This window comes from Haliotis asinina, chromosome 4 (assembly GCF_037392515.1).
Source record: "Haliotis asinina isolate JCU_RB_2024 chromosome 4, JCU_Hal_asi_v2, whole genome shotgun sequence".
NCBI classification, from domain to species: Eukaryota; Metazoa; Mollusca; class Gastropoda; order Lepetellida; family Haliotidae; genus Haliotis; species Haliotis asinina.
The window spans coordinates 24,018,431-24,025,879 of NC_090283.1; positions in this window are offsets into that span (position 1 = coordinate 24,018,431).

The window sequence follows — 7,449 nt, forward strand, 5'->3', positions numbered from 1 at the left end:
CTGTAACCTACATGTTTTATACTAGAAACATTTTTATTCGGTAAGTATTTTATCATTGTGTGTTCCTTTTATTGTTTGTTTAAAACCCATCTGTGAGGACTAGGGTTAGAAGCGGTCTTTATCAACAGATGCATGACGTGAGAATAATAATTACATTCTGATTACATATGGATACTACACGCTATATAGTATTAAAGTATATTAAAGTATTATTACTGTTATTAAGAGACGACTATCGGGAAGTTCGACAGTTCTGGCGACTCATTCAGGAACACTTCCAACACTTCAGGAACACTTACAGCGTGTTAACTACAATGAACACTTACAGCGTGTTACCTACAATGAACGCGTACAGCGTGTTAACTACAATGAACACTTACAGCGTGTTACCTACGACGAGGAACACTTACAGCGTGTTACCTACAATGAACACTTACAACGTGTTACCTACGAAGAGGAACACTTACAGCGTGTTTCCCACGACAATGAACACTTTACCTACGACAAGGAACACTTCAAGCGTGTTACCCACGCCAAAGAACACTTACAGTGTATTACCCGCGACAATGAACACTTTACCTACGACAATGAACACCTACAGCGTTTTACCCACGCCAATGAACATTTACAGCGTGTTGGCCACGACAAGGAACACTTATAGCGGGGTAACCACGACAATGAACACTTACAGCAGGTTACCCACGCCAATGAACATTTACAGCGTGTTGGCCACGACAAGGAACACTTATAGCGGGGTAACCACGACAATGAACACTTACAGCAGGTTACCCACGACAATGAACACTTACAGCGTGGTACCCACGACAATGAACCACGTTACATAAAATTAACATACTGTGGTTTTGGTTGGTGTTGAAAGCCGATCTCAGCAATATTCCAGCTATATGACGGCGGTCTGTAAATAGTAATCTGGACCAGACAATCCAGTGATCAACAACATGGGCATCGATCTACGCAACTGGGATACGATGACATGGTGAACCTAATCATTGAGCCTGGACACCTGATCACTAGGCATTGACGAAAATATAACTTGTAGTAAACTCTTATAGAACAAAACTCCTAGCGATTTCGGAATTATCATGTCATCAAAGGCTTGATAAGATTCGTCACCACTCGCCCTTCTACGTAGGCTCACTCTTCGGCCTGTCACGGAATTACACGAGTGGATCAGGAATGTGGTCATATGTTGTCATAAGGCTTGTCATTCCAACGGAAGTTCCTCGTTACTACTACCGGCAGCTTGGTCGGCGTCGTGTATCCCTTGGTAACATGATACACACTACTGAGATTTCCACATGTGACTATAAATTACTTAATCGGGTTTATGGAAAGATTTTTGCGTATTTGTACACACCCAATACAACACCTACAGGGTAACTGCGGTTTCATGTTTTAACGTAACGCCAACACGCTTAATTTAAAGACTGGTTCAAACGTATACATAGACAGGGGTGGCTTCTTGCTCTCTCAGAGCTGTCGTTCGATGCGAAAGCAATGCAGTATTCAAGTAAATTACACGAAATATAACAGAATTGACTTACCTGTGTATATTGAAATTAAGCCAAACTGTAAAAGAGTATGTTAGGAATTCACACAGTAACATGTATGGATGCAGAAAGCCTACAAAACATACTTTTTGAAAATATATATTCTCTTTTTAAACCCAGATTTAAACTTCCCATTGTATTAATCGAGTTGCAAGAGGAGGCGCGTTTCCATAGAAATAAATCAATCAATCAAGGTCTCATGGTCAGGTAGGTTTTGAAAATGACCCCCTCACCACTCCGTACCCCATTGCAGCGAAGACTTAGCGTTGTACACTTACTTGATGCCTTGAAGTTTAATATATGTCAATCAAATATATCTCTTTAATAATCAAAATGTGTAGAGAAAGGGTACGGTACATTTTTACTCTCTTTACTGTAAGGTATATTTTTATTCTTGCAGTAAATTCCAACGTTAACCTTTGACATCGCCAGACTCTTGCCAAGCACTCATAGTCTTTACATCTTGTCACCATGGGCAGGTAATATCGACACAGGTGAGGAGTATATATATATTTATTTCTGGTACTGAAAGGCCACAGGCCTGTAGTACAACACATTTAAAAAATCACTATTTACACGCACATGTGATATACATAAAGAAAGGGAAATAATCAGCTGTAGGTTACAATGTGTTTTGACATATATTCTGTCCTACACAACATAGCATAATGGGTAAACATGGACAAGTTTGGAAGTATAGTATGGTTTGTGTTATTCAACAATGCAAAGAATTTATAGAGGTTTGGATGGACTTGATAATATTTCTTAATATACAACTTTCTGATGGAATTATATGCTGGGCAAATTAAAAGAAAATGATATTCATCTTCTATTTGGTTAAGATCACATAGCTTGCAAGTTCTGTTTTCTTTTTTGACATTTTTAAACCTTCCACTTTCGATAAGTAAATCATGTGAAGAACATCTCACTCTACGTAACGCTATCCTATACTTTTTTACGTTTAGACACGAAAGATACGTTTCGGCGACAAAAGTACATTTAAACATCGTATAATACAAACATTTACTGGAAAGGGACATCTTTTCAGACCATTCTTGAAAATAGATATCTTTTAGTCTTTGTGTTAGTTCTGAAATAAACTTGCCCTCAGAATCAACACACTGATTGTCCCATGCAAAACCAAACCCTTTCGAAAATAGAAAAGTTCTAACAGAAGTAACCGAATTTGTATGTCCATTTTTGTCGAATAGCATCATCATATTGTAATACTTCTTTGGTAGCCTATAGGACGGCATCTTCAGTAATTTTAACCAGTATTTTATAGCTCTGATATTTGTATATATGTGTATCGGGTATATACCACATTCTCCATACACCATTGCATTCATAGTATTGGGTTTAACTCCAAGAAATCTTTTACATCTTTTTCAAACCCCACATTTCGGCTCCATACAATACAATTGGCTTAATTTTGGCATCACATATTTTGAAGTACGAACTTATTTTTATGTCTCCAAGTACATTTAATTGTTTAAAGATACCTATCATGACCGTTTGTGCTTGCAAGCAAGCGTAATTAACATGAGCTGTCCAGGATAAACAATTGCTAAAGAACATTCCCAAATATTTGTACGAACTAATGCATTCTAATTCTTTATCTTTATACAACCATTTCTCGGTTTTTGACAAACGTCTCCCCGTTTTAAAGACTATTAGTTTCGTTTTATTTCTGTTTACAGTTAATTTGTATTTGTCACAATAACTGTCAAGAGAATCTGACAATTCATTGTTATTTTTAACACAAGCTTTGACATTTTCGTACTTATTATGACGCAATTTTTTCATTTTAGGACTTAGGGTCGTGGGTATTAAAAACAGACCATAATTTTTGTCTGTCGACTGAATCAAATGCTTTTTCGAACTCCACAAAAAATTATTAATATATCTCTGTATAATACTTTGTAATATGAACATATTGTCGGTAGTCGTATAACCATGTCTAAATGCTGCCTGAGATTCAGTTATTTTATTCAATGCCTCTCCCCATATTACTAATCTTCTGTTGACGATAGAGGTAAAAACCTTGCTAAAACTACTCAAAGGAGTAATGCCTCTGTAATTGTTTGGACCCGTGAAGGTCCCGGTGTAGAATAGGCCTTCAGCAACCCATGTTTGCCATAAAAGGTGACTATGCTTGTCGTAAGAGGCGACTAACGGGATCGGGTGGTCAGGCTCGCTGACTTGGTTGACACATGTCATCGGTTCCCCATTGCGCAGATCGATGCTCATGTTGTTGATCACTGGATTGTCTGGTCCAGACTCGATTATTTACAGACCGTCGCCATATAGCTGGAATATTGCTAAGTGCGACGTAAAACTAAACTCACTCACTCACTCACTGTAATTGTTTGGATTATTGATACTGCCTTGTTTATGCAGCGGGACAATAATACCGATTGTCCAACAATTTGGAAATATACCATTTTCTAATATTACATTGAACAATAATTCTAAATATGGTGCTAAAATATCCGCCGAATTCTTAATTAACGCGGGTATTATGTCATCGATGCCTGGTGATTTATTGGCTTTTAAACATTTAATGCTGTCCAAAATCTCCTGCCTACTAATAGGAGAATCTAGCATATCTTTTGTTAGCTCAAGATTAGAGTGAGGGGATGTTGATGAATTTGCACCGTCAGCAAAGTTATTAGTGTTATCATCCGTTTCTAAATTGAAAAGATTTCTAAAAATTTCTAAAATTTCTAAAATGTCGATGCCAATCATTCATACTACGGTAGACAAACATTTTTGAGTCTGATATGCTATTTTCTATGTCTACCCGCTTTTCTTTAAAGTAATCAAGTCGCTTTTGTTTACACACTGCATTATATTCGTTTCTTATCTGACAATATTCTTCAAATGCCTTCTTATCTTTCGATTTTCTAAATTTATTTAACAGCTTACAGCGTTTAGTTTTAAGGTTCTCACCTGCCCTATCATACCATTTGTTTGATATTTTCTTTGATGTACACATCTTTTTTTCATATTTTCCGGAGCTAAACAGAGTGCATTAGTGACGTATTTAATGCTGTCATCAATATTTGTGAATGCGCTATCAACTGATTTATCAAGTATGGACTGAACATGATCTGACAACAGATTCTCTCTAAATCGTTCTGCTTTATCATTTTCCCAGAAAAACTTATAAGCATTATTTAGGTTTTCGTCAAACCCTTCAGAATATCTAACATGACCTGTCTTTATTGACAGTGTTATTGGTAAATGGTCTGACTCGATAAGAGATTGTATAGTGAAATCACCAACAAACTCAAATAGTATTGATGATGATATTGTCGTAACTGGAATTTGGGTGTTAGTAAACCCTCTTACCAGTTACCCGTTACGACGACCGTTCTGCCTTATTGGGGGTGCTGCCAGCTCTGGTGGCCTACTCGCTTGGTCTGTCCGGGGCTACATCTAGGAATAACTGGTCTGACGACCGGGATTCCTAACTAGCGCATATCATTCGTGTACTGGCACTGAGGCATACAATGAATAACTCAACACAAGTTTCTATACTCACATCGGTTTACTCGATCCCTCTCTTCATAACAATTGGTCTTGGCCTGGACAGGGTAGGGCAAGCTCTCGGGATGTGAACGTTCTGCCGTCTCTTCAACCCGCACCGCACCTCGCACCTTTTTGTGCTGACGGTATCTTTTTAAGGTGTTCGAGCCTGCTCCACCCTTGTCACATGACCATCTACCATCTCTCTGATTCGTTAAAAGTTACATCATTCCCTGGTCTCATGTCGTACCTCGTGATTGGAAATCTCCCTTAATTCTAATCAGTGACTCAGCTTTAATTGCTACTTGACGAATCTATTCTGTTGTGTTGTTTGACATTTATTCCCTTTTTCCATCCCTTAATATATTACCCAATAGTAATAGCATTGGTGTTATGCCGAACTAACCGCAAATCTCAGTGATAGATGTATAAATCGTTTCTTGTATACGATTGCAATTTTCACCTTATAACAATATATAGTCTATTAGGCTTGTACCATTATTGCCTATATAGGTAAAATCTCCAGTTTCTAGGTCGCTGCCACATCGCCCATTCCTTATATGGATGTTCAAAGTAGAACATAATTCTAGTAAAGTTTTACCAAAATTGTTTAGAGTTCTGTCAACGGAAAAACGTCTTAGATTAAAAAAGTCAGTTAAAAAGTCCCAATAGGAGTCTTGTTGATTTTCTGTGTACTCTAGTAAATCATCTTCTACAAAGTCACAACTTGTGCCAGTTCGAGCATTAAAACCTCCACCACAGAGAATATAAACATCTGGTAGATGGGACAAAATATCTAGTAAGGAGTCTTGGAATCGAATTACTCCCTTTTTACAATGTGGATATAGTTTACTATACCATGTCGAGCCTTCTGGTTGGATGTATACACATGAGAAGAGAATATCTCTCTCCAGACCAAATAATGCACGATCAAATGATATAAACACAGCGTTTTCTGCTGTTTTTGTCCATTTCAAATATTTACAGAACTGGTCACGTAGTAAGACCAATATTCCACCGGAAGGTCGTCCACAGGTAGATATTTTATCTGCTGCTTTTACAACCACCTCATAATCCGAGAAAGTATCATGGACATTTACATTCTCACTCCATGTTTCACTAAGTTCAATGACGTCAAAAGATTTGACATAAGTAATAAAATCTTTGTTAGATAAGTTATGCGTAATTCCACCAATATTGCAAAACATAAAGTTCACAAAGTCAAGTGAAGTATCACCGCATGCGGAGGTCTCTTCTTTCTGTTTCGATCGTTTCCGATGCGCCGTAAAATGTTTAGTATAATCATGGCCTTGGCCCCACCCCTAATGAGAGCGTTCTCTGGGAGGACGACGCGAATCCGACCTGAGACCACGTCGGGAGCGTCCCTGGTTACTACTACGTTCCCGTGAGGTGTTCCTAGCATGGTGTGAAGGAGACTGAGTGGTGCAGGTGTGTCCTATCGGGGTCGTCCCAGGGAGATTCCATCAGTTTATTACCCTTCAAGTAATAACGTATGTTAGGGTTTTCACGGCGTCGTCGTTGAAGCTCTTTGCGTTGATAAGTTATCGTTAGCAATCCCTACCCCCTGGTCCTTTAAGACACTCCTCATTTTCACAGACTGCCACCTATCCTCCCAGTGACACATGCGAGCTATAATGGGTCTAGGCTTATCCCCCTTTTTAGTAGAAAGTCTGTGTGCCCTTTCTATGTTCCTCGGGACTAAAGGTGGGAGATTCCTCACCACCCGGGCCTTATTGAGAACTGCTAAAACCTTATCTTTACTCTCCGTGTATGTCTCTCGTTGACCGTTCTCTGGTACATGATACAGCACGACATTGTTTCGTCTGCAACGTTGCTCTTGCTCCTCCAGTTTAGTGTCTAATTCTTCCAGGTATTTTTCGATACCCTCTGTCCTGTCATTCAAAGCCTCAACATCTAGTTTTATCACTTCCTGCTCTTGTTTACTACTGTTTATGTCCTCTTTGAGCTGGTGGATGTCAGATTTCATACCTCTGATGTCATCTTTGATAGATCTTATATCCTTAGATAATCTATCCTCACTTGCCTTTATCTGTTTCACAATGTCCCTCCTCATCTCATCTAGACCATCAATAGGGCCGGAGTTGAGTTCTATATCTCCTGACAGATGTAACGTTGAAGGAATCAGTTTCCTGACAGGTAGAGTTGCTGTTATCAGACGGTTATAGCACAGAGTGCTTGTCAATCTTGAACTATCAGTGACGTCACTGTTGTCACACAAATGTAAACAAACATTTTCCCCAGTCAGTAGATCAAACTCAAGCGGGCCGGTATCAGCACAAACCTCCAGATATCTCACAAGGGAAAA